General features: G+C 39.1%; 1 protein-coding gene across 3 annotated transcripts in view; it reads left to right on the forward strand.

The window, feature by feature from the left end:
• The first annotated feature begins 7,349 nt into the window (after positions 1-7,349).
• The window catches only part of mib2.S (MIB E3 ubiquitin protein ligase 2 S homeolog), a 67,867-nt gene continuing 58,773 nt past the window's right edge, over positions 7,350-16,443 (forward strand). For 2 of the 3 annotated variants that reach the window (XM_018226764.2, XM_018226765.2), the window contains exon 1: positions 8,989-9,135. The gene's annotated coding sequence lies outside the window, so the exon portion shown is untranslated. 3 annotated transcript variants of the gene reach the window in all.

Here is a 16,443-nt window from a genome sequence, read left to right on the forward strand (position 1 = left end):
CCTTTTTTTGCCATTCCTTTAAAATCATTCTCTTCTTCTCTTACCGTTCTCAAAATTTCATCTCAACAGCAAACTGTAGGCTATATCCATTTATATTCTTTATAAATAAGAAAAATGATTGCTAATAGTTTGGAGATAACCGTAAGTGTACCACAAGGGGGCAGGAAATGCTAACTGAAGGGATGTCCTACATGTATATATATATACAGATGATCACAATGATAGAGGAAAGGGGACAAAGTGCCTCACAGAACAGCAAATGAAATAATAGGAGGATTACAGCATATACTGTATATACTGTTTAAAGAACCTAATTTTCAATTTTGTGGATATATATATATATATATATATATATATATATATATATATATATATATATTCATCCCACAAAGAAGGTCTGCACTCTCAGGACTTAAATTGAAATCAAAATGTTTTATTAACTAAACGACTAACGTTTCGGCCTCTCCGAGGCCTTTCTCAAAGTGACAATAGGCAACCAGAAAATGCATTATATACCTATGATGGCGGGAAAAAGAACTTAATTGGCTAACGTCATCATCATCATCATCACTTTGCGTCAAATAGTTAAATTACATATAAAAAATTGTATTATTACTTAACAAAAATAAATACAGCAATATCCACATTTATGGTAAAACCCCCCTATTGGGCGAACAACAAGATTAAAATAAAGTTAAAATAATGTATTTTGTAACAATTCTTAGTCTTAATTGTAACTCTCTATAATCCACAGCACAAACTGTTACTTATGTTACAAATACCTACAATTGAGTCAAGATCAAAGGTCTGTCTTAGGGACCCTCTATAGCAATAACTAAAATCCAATTTGTCTTTACTAAGATAAAGGTAGGTGGACCAGGTGCTCACAAAAGGTCTAATTTTCATTGTATAAATACAGATGAGGTATTATCTGATTCGCCAAAAAATGTATGTTGTGTAGGCAAAGGATATAATCATCTGGACATCGGAGGTAAAAGGCTTGCACCTTTTGATCACAGGGGCTGAGAATACTTAACTTTCTCGGGGTAGTACGGCAATAAATGCATCGCATTTTAGCAGCTTAAACAGTATACACCAATCCTTAACCATCAGGGGATGTATAATACAGGTGCCTCACACATTGACTCTAATATATATATATATATATATATATATATATATATATATATATATATATATATATATATATATATATATCTATATCTATAAAACACAAACAAGGGAAAGTTGTGCTCACCACTATTTTTTAAAACCATTAGGCGGGGGTGCAATGAGGCTGTGACCACAAAATACATATAGACAAATACAAGAGTCCTCTGCACTCAACCCATTATCAATATATTTAAGACAGCGACATTTTGTGCATACTGCTACTAAAAAATGCCTTACCCTTTAAACAACACAGGGATTGTTTGTCCATATATTGCAATATATTTAAGCTGGCCAACTACGTCAAAGTCATCCCATATATGGACAAACAATCCCTGTGTTGTTTAAAGGGTAAGGCATTTTTTAGTAGCAGTATGCACAAAATGTCTCTGTCTTAAATATATTGATAATGGGTTGAGTGCAGAGGACTCTTGTATTTGTCTATATGTATTTTGTGGTCACAACCTCATTGCACCCCCGCCTAATGGTTTTAAAAAATAGTGGTGAGCACAACTTTCCCTTGTTTGTTATAGTTATACATGAGCAGTGACCAGCTCCATGTTGTAGCTCCCACCCTTCCCAGCTATAGTCAGGTGATCCCACTGGTGTCTAATAAAAGGGCAGCCAAGTTTGGGAGTTTTACTTTGAAAGCAGCTAGTAAGTTGCAGGTAAAACGTATTCGTCCCTTTTATAAAATGTATAATTAAACCATAGAATTCTTAATGAATCAAATGAAAATTGAGCATAGGACTGGCCAGATATGGGATGACTTTGACGTAGTTGGCCAGCTTAAATATATTGCAATATATGGACAAACAACCCCTTGTTGTTTAAAGGGTAAGGCATTTTTCAGTAGCAGTATGCACAAAATGTCTCTGTCTTAAATATATTGATAATGGGTTGAGTGCAGAGGACCTCTTGTAGTTGATATATATATATATATATATATATATATATATATATATATATACACACAAGAAAATGTGGTAGCGCACTCCTGGGATTTCTTCAATAAAAATAGTTTATTTCGACATGTTTGTAATAATCAACGTTTCGGCTCGTGTCCAGAGCCTTTATCAAGATTACAAATCCATACAAAAATACTGATTAAATACATATAGCCCCAAAGGGCGTGCCAAGTGTCACACACTAACCACCAATCACTAAATACCGTTAGACATCATCACTACATAATCCCCTTTTCATTTGTCATCTTAAAGGTTCATTGTTATTAAGACGTTAAGATATTAATGTGACATCTAACGATATCACCTCCATTTAATAAATACAATAAATAATCTGTAAATACATCATAAATAATCTAAACAGTAAATATTAAAATACATTCTGTTGAAATTAAGGTATACACTTATCAGCTGTCAAAGTACTTTGTTATAAATGTAACTATTTTATCTCTCTATATATCATTTACTCTAAGGCATCGTTGCAGCTGAAGTTGCAGCACACAAAGGACCAGGCAGAATGACAGCAGCTATGAAACAAAATGTTTTAATAGTTAATAGAGGTTGAGTGAGAAGAGGAAGAAAATACCGGTAGTACTGAGAGTAGGTCCCTGGTCTAAGATTTTTTGGGTGGTCCCCTGGTGTCCCAGTCCGACACTGTTGTAGTGTAAACTATACCAGATGAAAAGGACCTTCTCCAGACTTCCAAACAGATCATCTATCTTTTATTTTAATTTTCTCTCATGTTCATGTTCAGGCCCGGACTGGCAACCTGTGGGTTCTGGCAAATGCCAGAGGGGCTGCTATAAGGTCCCATAGAAAGTCAGTATTTAGTGGGCTGGGTGGGCCTCTGTGTCGGCTTATTGGGCCTCTGTGTACCTGAAATGCCAGGGCCTATTTTAATTCTCAGTCCGGACCTGTTCATGTTCATCTTCTACACCGATCCTGAAAAAAAAATATACTCGCTTATTTACAACCATTTACTCGCCATGTTTAATTTTATTACTTACTTAAAGTCTAAATATCAGTCTGAAGGTGCATTTAAAGCTATACTGACACATTCCTATAAAAATCATAGGAAGGAACGTGTCAGTATAAAGTAAATTCTGCACTCGTGATCGTTCCCCCGAAAAGCCCCCCCCACAAAGCTGCCCCCAACCCCGCGAACCTGTGTGCTGCTGAGCCGCTGACACTACTAACAATTCAATTCAACTACTAAGTCAATTGACAGAAGACAACATCCATTCAGACCTCACAAATGTAAACCCGTGGATGATGACAAAAGGCAATGAGGCCCCAGGTTTAGCTCTGAAGAAAACTTTTCTCTCATCCGGCTATCACTGAAAGATATGACGAACTGTTTGGAACTGGCAAGGTCCGTACATCCTATTCCCAGAACTCATCCAACGTCTGTCAACATCTTGAGCAATTTACGCAGAAGCACAATGTCATCAAAAAAAGGTTTAACTACAAAAGAATCGTCAAACAGAAAATGTCGGAAGAAGTCCTTCAGGGCAAAAAAAGAGGACCATTTCAGCCTGTTCAGTTCTGTGTGTGGGAAACATTGCTACAGGAAAAAATTTCTGTATCAGCCGTGTGTGGGGTACCTGATGGCATTGAGTAGCGAAGATCCATCCACTTAGCAAACACCTGATAACCTAAAAACCTAATTTCAGAATGTTTTTTGATTTCTGGAAATAATACTTTCCATTAACAGTAACATTTATTCTGTTGTAAAGATTGTTTCTCAACTGACACTTTGCAATTGATGTTGATGTTGTATTGAGATTCGGCTAATAACCTTTAGCGTCAGATGCCCTATTTTTACTGTTAACATTTATGTGGTTGCTAGGGTCAAATGGAGGCTAGCAACTGGCCAGTGTTTTGAAACAGAAACACAAATATGGCTAAAGGATGTACTACATAGAAAGGCAAATGTGAAAACATCATAAAATAATTAAAATATGACCCTCTGACAAAAATGTTGTTGTTGCAGTCACCCCTATTTAAAAAAAAAATAGTGTTAAGAATCAGGAATGCAATAAACATTTTAACATCCAAATGAGTCCTATTTTACCATTCTTAACCCCCACCAAAAAAATAAAAACAACTTTACTAATTGTAAGGTAAACGTCAATTAACCATTGGTGTTAGTGTCTCAATAATCTAGGTCAAGGCTGTCCAACTGCGACCCCTCCTCATGTGGCCCTCCACATCAAAGTCTGCCTGCTGTGTCTGATTACCATATGTAAACTTTAAAAGGTATCACTACAGACATTAACTGGCCCCTTCATTGTCTAAACCTCAAATTCAGACTAATCCCCTGTATTGTTCACACCTGTGACCCCCCTGTATTGTTCACAGCTGTGACACCTCTATTGTTCACTCCCCTAAAGCCCTGTACTGTTCCACCTGAGACCCAGACTGAAACTGCCCACATTGTTCTCCTGTTCACACTTTATTCAAAATGCTAATGGGGCACCAGCACTGTGTCACTGTATGTAGTACATATTAGACTGGCCCTGATTCCTGTCTCCTGCTCTGTTCTGCCTTCCCTATGCTCCCTGTGTGTGTCATACTTTGTTATTTGTTCTGGGGGTTTGTTAGCATTTGAAAATTATTGGGGTTTTTTTTTTTTTTTTTAATTTTTTATTTAACAATTTTTACAAAAATAGTACAGTAGCAAGAATATAAATAGATAAAATAATAAAAAGTAGATAAGAATAAAGTAGAGTAGATTAAGAGTATACAGGACACAAGCTACCTCGTAGCAGTACACTTCCATAATTCGCTATCTTAATCCGCAAACCCTCTTTTAACCTTCAAGGTTACTTAAACCAGTTACAAATTACAAATTTTATTATTTTTATAAATTTTATGAAAATTATTGTTAGTGGCCCCTAAGGTGTTTAATCATATGCTGGGGTACTGTATTATACACAGGGGAGGAGGCATGTGGATTTATGGTTATGTCTTAATATGACTTAACTTTTTTCCCATATGAGTGGCATCCCTGCCAGGGCAGGCACAAGGTAGTTTGGCACCCTAGGCAAGAGCTTCACTCAGTGCCCCCCTGTCCTGCATTATTATTTCCCTCCTTACCATGATGGTAAATATTTTAAATAAAGAGAGCAAGAAAGCGTACAACACTTTTTCATTTATATTACTGCCCCCTGTACCTGTACCAGCAAGCTCAGCAGCCATCCATCATACAGCCCTCCAGCAGCCATCATATTGCCCCCAATCTTTACCTGTGTCAGCAGCAGCCAAAAATAAATCTGATCACATCATATTGCCCCCAAGTATTTGTCACTGTGCCAGCGCCCAGCAACAACATATGGCCCCAAATCGTAACCTGGCTGTACCTGTACCTGGCTGTGCCAGCAGGAAGCTTCACACTTTACAGTAATAGAAAGAAAGTCTTCAGTTCAGTGCAACTGTGCAAGGCTGAGAGCAACAAGAGCCACACCAAGCAGCCCCCCAGCTCTCTGCCTCTCTCTGTCATACAACACATCAGTAATGTCATTGACGCATGTATGCACATTGCGGTGCACCGCACAGAAGGAGCTATTACTTGCCGGCAAAAGGGAGATGGATTCCACCCAACTGGGTGACCATGATTACTGAAACAAATTATTACATAAATTCTTGAAAAAAGTACGCCTCTCAATGATGGTTCGCTAGACAGCCGCCTACTCTGCCTACCCCTAGTTCGGGCCCTGATCCCTGCAGTGAGCACCAACCATTTGGTTTTTTCGTGTGCTATTAATGTGGACATGGTCTTGCGGTAACATGGTTGTGGTTTAAAGTGGGTGTGATCTAAAAATAGGGAGTGGCTAACACTGTCTTCCGTTATCGGCCCTCCACCATGTAGATTGGAAAAATTCCGGCCCTCGGTACCATAGAAGTTGGACAGCACTGATCTAGGTAACTATATAATCTATCAATCTAATCCAACTATGTAATCTATCCATCTACATATACCTAAATAGTGTCTAATTTAAGGAAGGGAGGGGGGAGGAGACAGAGAGAGGGAGATGTATTTTGGAAGATAAAGTGACACTAAATCAAACACTCTGCATATGCATAAGGAATAGCGTCATGATTTTGAGAACATTCTGCCATTTCCTGATGGATGATTTACACACCTTGTCTTTTTTTAACAGATCAACAACCAAAAAACCAATCACCACCCACGAGACAATCTTGGGCTGTACTACAAAAAAAAAAAAAAAACCTGGCTAAAGAAAATAATATATAAAATAATAATAAAGAGAATGCTAAGTAGGCAAATATATGTGCCAGTTTATGTTGGTTTTATTTCTTCAGCATGTGGCACTGCCTAGAATTCTCTTTAGTTACTTAGGTGTGAGCAGAATGATGTGGCTGCTCAGTGGTGTAACTTTGGCTTATTGCCCCCCACACACACACACACACACACAAAAACATTTAATGAGGGTGGCCTGGTCCAAATAGTCCATCCTTCCCATATCAAGGCGCACAGATCCGGCTTCCACAGTGCCTGTATTTTAAAGGTACAGTATGACAGGGGCTGGGAAGTGGGGGCTTTGATGCAACAGACCCCATGGACCAGGCCCCCTGTCACCTGAACACCTCTGCAACCACAGAGTCTGCTATATTTGAAGTTATACCACTGTGTTTGCCGGCCTGACTAATGTGGGTTTGTGCACTGGCTGGAACTAAACATCAGACCATAGTGAGCATGGATCCCTAGCTTTTGTCCAAGCTTTTTACCCCAATCATTCAGGTGCCATAAAGTGGAAAGGTAATCAGAATTCACACGTCATTACAGTCTCTCGCGTCTAAACTGCCCTCGTGCGCGCAAGCAATTGCTTTAATTATTAAGCATTTTGTTTGGGCAGAAATACAAAGCAGGAAATAGCAGGGGGACCCTTAGCAGAGTAACAGATTTGCACCCCAACACGCACAGCCTGTAAGGTAGGTAAAGATGATGTCATGTAAAAAGTGCAGTGTATGACGATGTAAATGTGAAAATGCCTGTTATGTGTGTATATGGGTTTGGAATGTTCGAAATTGTAATGTTTTAAAAAGTGTATTTACATGGTTTGGCCACAAGAGGACAGTAAGATCCTATTAATTGTGTAACAAATTGATTTTTTCACCCAGTCACTAGAGGGAGCTAGTGGGAAGAAACAGTATAAATAGGGGCAAGAAACAAGGGAGTGGCAGTTTGTAGTTGGACGTGGTCCAGTGAAGAACACCTGCTGGAGGGAAGAAGAGCCCAGCCCTGAAGTAAGTAGTAGGCTTAGCCAGAGTTAGGAGCTTTATGTTATAGTGTGCACTAGGTGTACAAGGCAGCTAGGAAAGGTAGCAAGGGCCAGGGCCTGAACTAGGGGTAGGCAGAGTAGGCATGTGCCTAGGCCGCAAAGCTGAGGGGGCGCCAGGCACGTACCTGCTCTGTCGCCTACCCCGTGTCCGGTCCCGTGCTCTCCCCGACTGCCACTGACTTGCGCTTCTGCGCATGCGCACTGGAGCGAAATTTCGCGGATGCGCGCTGGCAAAAAAAATCGCACATGCGCGCTGGCAAAAAAATTCGCGCATGCGCGCTGGAAAAAAAGTTGCACATGCGCAGTCAAGCGCGCACACAGCCAGCGCCGTGGCCCGTCCGGTTGCCTAGGGCACCTGGCCGGGTTGGCCCGGCTCTGGCAAGGGCAGTTAAAAGCCCCAACTAGGAGTAAGTGGAATGGAACTAGCCTTCTGGTAGATCCTCTACCAGTCACGGACTTAAGGTGGCCATAGACGTAACAATTACGATCTTTTTTGGAAAAGATCTTTCCAAGAAAGATTGTTCGTTTTCAATAGACACGCGTAGAGCTGATACAGGTAGAAACAATAGAATTCTACCTGTATCTAACAATTTAGCACTAACAAGTGCTAACAAAGGCACCCGGTCGACTTTTTTCCCACCATACACGCACGGAATTTCGTACGAAAATAAGTTTTGTACGATGGTATCTGTGCGTCTATGGCCACCTTTAGTGATAGGAAACAGGAAAGTAAAAGAGAAGACGATAGGACTGTGGCCATCGTGAAATAGCATGTTGGCGCCAGTGAGGAGCATCAGGTTGCTGAGGGCAGGTGGGGATAGTGAGATGCCATTGAGGGCAGTGGAACAGGAGCGGCCCATTGATATTAAGAGGTAATGTGAAGAAATCCTGTGAGCAAAGGAAGGCTCGGTTCCTGTAACGAGTGGCCAATGTTTTGTTGAAGATTTGCCTGTCAGTGTTAACTTGAAATTACATGTTGGTGTTGGAAAATAAAGAATAAATAGAACTTTGTTTATTTTTTACAACTGCTGGTCTGCTTATTACTACTATAGTAACTGATGGGACACCTGCCTACAAGCCTAGGGCACATAGCATATGTCTTACGAAACAGCCCTGTGGTTACAGAGTACAGAGTGGCTGCTGAGGAAAGAGGTTTATCTGGGTACAGCACTAGAGGGAGCTGCTCCTCCACTCTGAATAGATCATAGGGGATTCTGGGTAGAGTAGTTTAGTTCTTTGTTGCACACAACACAATCAATTGCCTTATAGATCAAGCGTTTTGTGTGGGGGTTGAAAGTCAAAGCAGAGAGACGCTTAGCAGAGTGAAAGAGTTGCACACCCAGGGCCCATAGCATTTATTTTACAAAAAGCCCTGTGGTTACAGAGTTAAGATTTGGCTGCTGTGGGTAGCAGCTTATCTGGGCACAGCACTGCAGATAGCACTAGAGGGAGCTGCTCCTCCGCTCTGCCTTATCCTGTTTATTTACGGTGAATTCTGGGAAGTGTAGTTTTGTCTAACGTTGCAGAGTATTTCATCTGTGTCTCTGTGAACCACGACTCCCAGATGTCTTTGCTTTGTTAGATTAGCCGTCCCATCTGTCAGGAAAAAAGGGAGCAAGCTGGAAAAGCAGGCACAACTGCTCTGCCTCTAAACACAACGCATGCCAGGGGAATGTTACGCATAAGGAAATAAGGTAAGATAGTACCCCCAATGTTCTTGCTCTGTTCCCCAGTGGGTGCCCCTAGGCTGGGCATAGCTTAGAGGTGCCAGACCCAGATAAGGAGCAGCTGGGCAGGGAGGGTACTTTCTGGTGGCAATGACACTTTCCTCTGTCCCCAGCTGATAACTGTCAGCAGTTAATGGAGGGACGCATCAGTTATAATGCTCTGTGTAATATGGCAGCAGCCAGCTTTGGCCATTAAGCTTACAAACACAATGGTCTTTATACCTTGAGGCTTTAGAAAATGACATAGGGTCTGTCATGGTATGATTAGGAGCGAATGGGTGCTGTGCTTGGTACAGAACAGATAAAGCACCAAGAAAGGTTATATACCTCAAACAAACCATTTACATACAAATACTTATCGACGCAGGAGGTAAAAAAGGCCCTGCTTCGAAGAGCTTACAATCTAAAAAGGAAAGTGGGTATGAGACAAGATTTTATCACTGTGTCCATGTATACAGACCTCACCAATATTAATATCAGCAAAACATTGTCAGCACAGGTAATGCCCTTAAAGAACTACAAATTATCTGTACTTTCCACTTTGACATGTATCTTCATTTGCCGCGATCTAGTGAACAATAACGAACAACCCGATCTGGTAACCTAGGAATAAGTCTACCAGATCAGGTAAAAAAAAAAAACAACTCCAGTCTCCACTCATTACTAGGAAATCCGGTAGGCTGAATCGACTGGCTCTCATTTCAGTGCAATTTATCAATCAGTGCAGTCTTGCATGTCATTTATTAGATTATCCTTAAAATGATCAGCTAGCCTAATGACCATGCACATGCTATTGTCGCTTACCTGATGAACAGTTCAGTATACCGAACAATTAATTATTAACTGATAATTGAGGTGGACCTCTTCCCTCAGCAGCTAGAATCTGTAGCCACAGGGCTGTTTGTTAGACAAATATTCTGTACGTTGTGGAGGAGCATCTTTATTACTCTGCTAATGACCCCTGCTGTTTTCTCTTCTGTATTTCTGCACTGGATCTTTAAAGCAGTTGCTTGTGTGCACCGGGGGGAATTTAGCGTTAGAGACTATGACATGTGGCAGTGACCTTTCCACTTTATGCACCTGAATGGTGGTGTAAAATGCCTGGGCAATATCTGGGGATCCAAGCTCTCTATTGGCTTGATGTTTAGTATTTTAGCTCCCCACCCCACAGGCTGATCAGAAAAGGGTAGAGAACAACGTCATGTTTAACCCTTGTGCTTGTGGATCTTTGATATGCCACGTCACATAAATATCAATTTTTCATCATAATATAGATCAAGGAGAAAACTGGAAACATAGAATCTACAGCAGTGGCACGATGGTCCTTTAGAGAGTCTGCAAACCGTGAACCTAAAAGTGTTAACATCCTTGTTGGGACCAGATCATTTTATAGTGTATATCACAACTGATTTTTCATACTTGTCTTGAGTAGTTGATCCATGTAGTAGCAGCTACTGAATAATGGTAAATGAAAATATTGGCGAAGTTGTGGTGTTTTGGAAAATTTATATTTTTTAACAGCTGAGCTACAATGACTCTGGAAGCAATGTTGGGTAGGCTATGATAAGTTAGTAGCCAGGAGCTGAATAGTGACCATTTGTACCTTTTAAAAAGTAAAGGCAGGCCCGGACTGGCAATCTGTGGGTTCTGGCAAATGCCAGAGGGGCTGCTGTATGGTTCCATAGAAAGTTACCTTATAGTGGGCTGGTAGGGGGCTGTTTGGGCCTCTGTGTACTTGGAATGACAGGGCCTATTTTGACTCCCAGTCCAGCCCTGCACTAATGAAATTCATGAAATCAATCCACTGTCAAATAAACTTTCACCAGCAATCAGTATTCACTAGATGGATGTTTGCTCTAATGAGCACAGTTTGTTAAATCATGCACATTAGCCACATTGCTTGCTATTTAGAATGGTCACAACAAATCTGCTCTGCATACTACAACCAACTGATACCATTCATTCAAAGAGGTGGCTCTACAGCTACTGGTACTATTCCTTAATATATTAAAGTTTTTATATATATATATTATATATTTTATAATATATTAAATATATTTTAATATATTAAAGTTACACTTTAAGGTAAAACACAATTTCGGACATATCATGAGACTCTATTCAAGGGAAAAGGAAGTTATGTTCAGAAGAATAAATAGGAAAAGAAGAAGAGGACCGCCAGCATATTCTCTCATATACTAATGAGTGGGAGCTGCCATACTGCTTGATGGCCAATGGAAAATACATTAGGAACAGCAATAGCATAACATGAATGTAATTAACATGGGGAGGCCCATTTATCAAAGGTCGAATTTCAAATTCATGTGATTCAGGGGGGTCTACGTAGGGTAGGGGGGTAGGGTTTTTTTTAGTTACAAGTTGAATTCTCCTTTAAACAGGTTTGAAGTCCATAATAAAACAGTACCTTGTACCAGGGCCGGATTTACATAGTGGATGCCCCTTGGCCCACTGCAGTTTGTCACCCCCTGTCCCCTCCTCTTTCATCATCTGGACTAGAGCAATGGGGATTGGTGCACAGGAATTTTAAAAAATGGATTTTCATACCTTTAGTAAAATCGAAGAAAATCGTGTAAACATTAAATAAATCCAATATGTTAGTTTTTGTTAGTTTTACCTCTAATAAGGATTAATAATATCTTAGTTTGGATTAAGTACAACTGACTGTTTTATTATTACAGAGAAAAAGGAAATACTTTTTAAAAATGTGGAATATTTGGATAAAATAGAGTCTATGGGACACAGCCTTTTCATAATTTGGAGCTTTCTGGATAATGGGTTTCCAGATAACGGATCCCATACCTGTGCCATGTACAGCAGTAACCAAGCTGGTTAAATCTATTTCGGTGTATAAATAACCCTTTTGTTTGTCATGTTTAAATGTTTTAGTAGCCTTTGTGCTCCAGTTTATGTAAGTACTCTTTATATAGAAAAACCCCAAACCCCAGGTCCTAAGCATTTCATATACTGTAAGTAATAGATCCCATACCTTTATAATGAGATTTAAGGAAAATTCCCTTGTAATTGGTGAGATTGAGTAACGTTTTTAGGGTAAAGATTTAACAGCCTTTATGGCAGCTGTTAGTTTTTTGCCCTCTCCCATAGACTCTATTTTATCCAAATAATCTAAGTTTTAAAAAATAATTTCATTTTTCTCTGTGATAATAAAACACTACCTTGTACTTGATCCCAACTAAGATATAATGATATAAATAATTAATTAAAAATAAATTGATGTTTAATTAATTTTTTAGCAGACTTAAAGGGCATGTCAAGGCAAAAAAACAAAAAATCCCATTTTTACTTTCTTTAATGAAAAAGAAACCTATCTCCAATATACTTTAATTAAAAAATGTGTACTGTTTTTATAAGAACCCTGACTGTATGCAGTGAAATTCTCCCTTAATTTACTGCTGTGGATAGGAATTGTCAGACGGTCCCTAACTGCTGAGCAGGGAAACAATCATACTTATGAACAGCAGGGGGAGCCCCCGCGTTACTTCCCAGCCATGCAGAACTAAAGCAGCTTTGTTTATGACGATTCCTAAGTAGCCCAGACCACACTGAGCATGTGCACAGTCTTAGTCTTGCAAAGATGTTTAACAAAGTTACAAGATGACAGCCCCCTGTGGCCAACTTTGAAAGCATAAATTATTTGTTTGATTAGGCTTGTGGGGCAGTAAGTTCATGTTTATATTTAGTATACAAAATACAGCATTTCTAGCCTTATTCTATTTTAGACTTTACATGCCCTTTAAGGTATGAAGTTCCAAATTACAGAAATATCCCTTATCTAGAAAACACTAGGTCCGAGCATTCTGGATAACAGGTCCATTCCTGTATTAGGCTAAACAGCAGTCCCAAGCTTAGGCCTTTTATGCAATATGGTACCAGTTAAATCTTGGCCATCGGTTTGTCAGGTTTAATGAAATGTACAGTTAAAGAAGAAGTTGTTTTTATTACTTTCATATTTTAGGTTTTGGCTTCTGGAAGCCAAAACCTTAAATGGTTAATGTCTTAAGCTTTAACTTGAAAATGCTACATTAATAAATTTGCCCAGATCCTGTGTCATTTTATGGAACAGATTTACCGAGGAGATTTGAAGATTTTTAAGACACTTCAGTAAATGTTCTTTGTGATGTAAGAGGATTTGTGTGTAGTTGTGTTGGCTTTGCACAGACAAGTCATACAGTATTTAAGTGCTTCTGTCATGACATGAGACACCAAAACTACAACTTTTATCCACTCAATCAAACTGTATACCAGTAAACACTGAACTTGGCATCTTATCTGCTCTTCAATGGCCTAAAGATCTCATTGGATTAAGGACCATATTGCCTTGTTGACGCTGTTTTCTCTCAACAGCCTGCATAGGTGACTACTTGGGTCAAACGATCTGTTCAGTACAATATGGCCTGAGATCCCTCCCCAAACAAGATTATCTTCAGGTGTGTGGCCAGCTTAACACACCCCTGTTCTTCTTCTTTTTGTATATCTGGCTATGGATGGAGTGCATGACATTTTTCTTTTGTGACCTACCTGGCCTGATATCCATCTGTGCATGGCTGTGTTTTGCCATAGATAAGTATCCAAAATAGACAATATTTTGTGTTCTTCAACCACCTTGTTTAACCTTGTAGGTTGGGTGAAAAGCAGTCTGGAAACCCTTGCCAGGGGTTTGCATAGACATAGCATAGACATACAGGAAAAAAATACGGCTGCAGCACCTCTTTGTTGCAAAAAGTTAATTGTGGACCATTTTGCCTTGTTGATAATGTTTTCTCTGATATCCATCTGTGCATGGTTATGGCCATGCTATAGAATGCTCTATACCTCGAGGCTGTCTTTTGCTGTAGATAAGTATCCAAAATAAACAATATTGTGTGTGCTTCAATCATCTTATTTAACCTTGTAGGTTGGGTGAAAAGCAGTCCGGAAAACCCTTGCCAGGGGTTTGCATAGACATACAGGAAAAAAATACCGCCGCAGTACAAGCCTTGAGAAAGGGCAAGAGCAAGTCCAAAATGTTGCCTGGTTGTTTGACCTAATAAATTCAAGTTTTCACTTTTTGCAACAAAGAGGTGCTGCAGAACCTCCCTTTTACATTTTCAGGGGACCAGCAAAAGGTATAAAATCTAGGAAAAAGTAATATTAGTGCAATGCATTATATATTGAAAAATTAGGGAAAAATTAATCAGGGGATGTAAAATTCACTGTAGTTTTTATTCCATTATTCATTGCACTTGCAAAGGGCTTGATTTATACCAGGATAAGGTATTGGGTTGCCACTTGGGTTGCCACCTGTTCGGTTTTGACCCGGACAACCTAGTTTTCTGAATTTAGGAAAACCGAGTAGGATTTCCTCATTTCCACCCAACGCTCGATATGCTTGATACGCCATTTGATAAATATACTTTTAAAAATCCCACAGGAATGAATATAAAGTGGATGAGTCTGTGGTGCGTTATTCTATTCTATTTTTTTGCAATTACATTTTTAATGGGGGAGGGGCATAATTGTTTTTCTTTTTTCAAATCTAAACTTGCTTTGCGATCCAATTATTGCAGATAGGCATAAGTACTACAACAAAATCTATAGGTAATCAGCATGGGGTACATTATTCCTTCCATAACCCTTATCTTTATTCATTCTTGCTGTATTGTTCTTGCCATTCATTGTACTACATTCCCAAAACTAGTCTAATAGATTTCTTATTAGTTTAAATGACATTTTAGCAAGCCAATAATAAAGAGTGACTTAGCTTCTGTTAAATTGCATGACACTCTAGAATATTCAAAGCTATTTAATTTGACTAATCACATAGAATTTATACAGTTCTTTCCATTGCCTACCTAATGTTTTTTTACCTGGTCTGAGGTATAATTAGTTCCAGCTGGTCAGATTCGTATCCATTGACTTTCAAATGTGTATCGGAAACTTGGAATGAAAACTAAAGGCAGTATAAATGTGGTGTACAGGTATCTGGAAACCCATTATCCAGAAAACTCGAAATTACCAAAAAGTAGTGTTGGGCGAGTTTATTTGCCAGGCGCAAATTTGCGGCAAATTCCCGCAATTCTCGAAACCGCTGTGAAAATTCGCCAGTGAAAATTCATGTAAAAAACGAGAGGCCGGCGCCGTTTCGCAAATTTTTCGCCATTGTGCAGGAAATTCGCTAATTTTTCGGCGAAGCAAAACGCCCCAAATTCGACCATCACTACCGGAAAGCCATCTCCTATAAATTCAATTTTATTTGAATAATTAAACATGTTAAACTTGATCCATTTTCCTCTGTGATAATAAACAGTAGCTTGTACTTAAAGTATGGAGATCCAAATTAAAGAAAGATTCCTTATATGGAATACCCTGTATCCCGAGCATTCTGGATAACATGTCCCATACATGGCACAGAATTAAATATGATCAAATATATTGAAAAATGCCCAGCATTATGTAATTACATCCAACTGTTTTAAAGGTAGTTTGCCAGCCTACCAATTCATCACACTGACATCACCTGACTTAAAGACTAAGGGTTCGATTCGAAGGATTTAATAGTTCGATCGAACGAAAAATCCTTCGATCGTTCGAACGAATGTTTAGCGCTAAATCCTTCGACTTCGATATTCGAAGTCGAAGGATTTCAATTCGAGGGTCGAATTTCGAAGTATTTTTTACTTCGAAATTCGACCCTTAGTGAATCTGCCCCTAATAGTTCCAGACCAAGATCAATTAATTCTTACTTCATATGATTAGGGGTGCACTGAATCTCGAAGAACCAAATTCGAACCATTAGGGGGTTTTTTACTAAACTTCAAATGCAAAAATCACAAAAAATTATTTTTTGTAGAAAATTGGAGCTTTAAAAAATCACAAATTTATTAAACCCCGAGGATGGAAAAGTCCATATCTGAAAATCCGGCATCTCAGACCTGTCGAGGTTGCATATAAGTCAATGGGAGAAGTCCCAATTATTTTTTGATGTGCGCTGGGTTTCAGGCAATACCCCAAAGTTTTCTGAGTTTTCGGGTGAAAATCGGATGAAAAAAACGTTTTTTTTTCCGCAAAGCAAATTTTAGGGAAATTGTAATAATAAATAAGCGTAAAAAAACGTAAAATCTGCCCATTAGTATACCAGTAGGTTAATGGTGTCAGACCATAGTGTGTGTGTTACATGTCTGTGTGTATTTGTTTGATTTTCATAAAAAAATTAGATTGTAAGCTCTGTTACGAAAGGCTTATATGATCATTCTTAGT

Source organism: Xenopus laevis, chromosome 7S (assembly GCF_017654675.1).
Source record: "Xenopus laevis strain J_2021 chromosome 7S, Xenopus_laevis_v10.1, whole genome shotgun sequence".
Lineage (NCBI taxonomy): Eukaryota > Metazoa > Chordata > Amphibia > Anura > Pipidae > Xenopus > Xenopus laevis.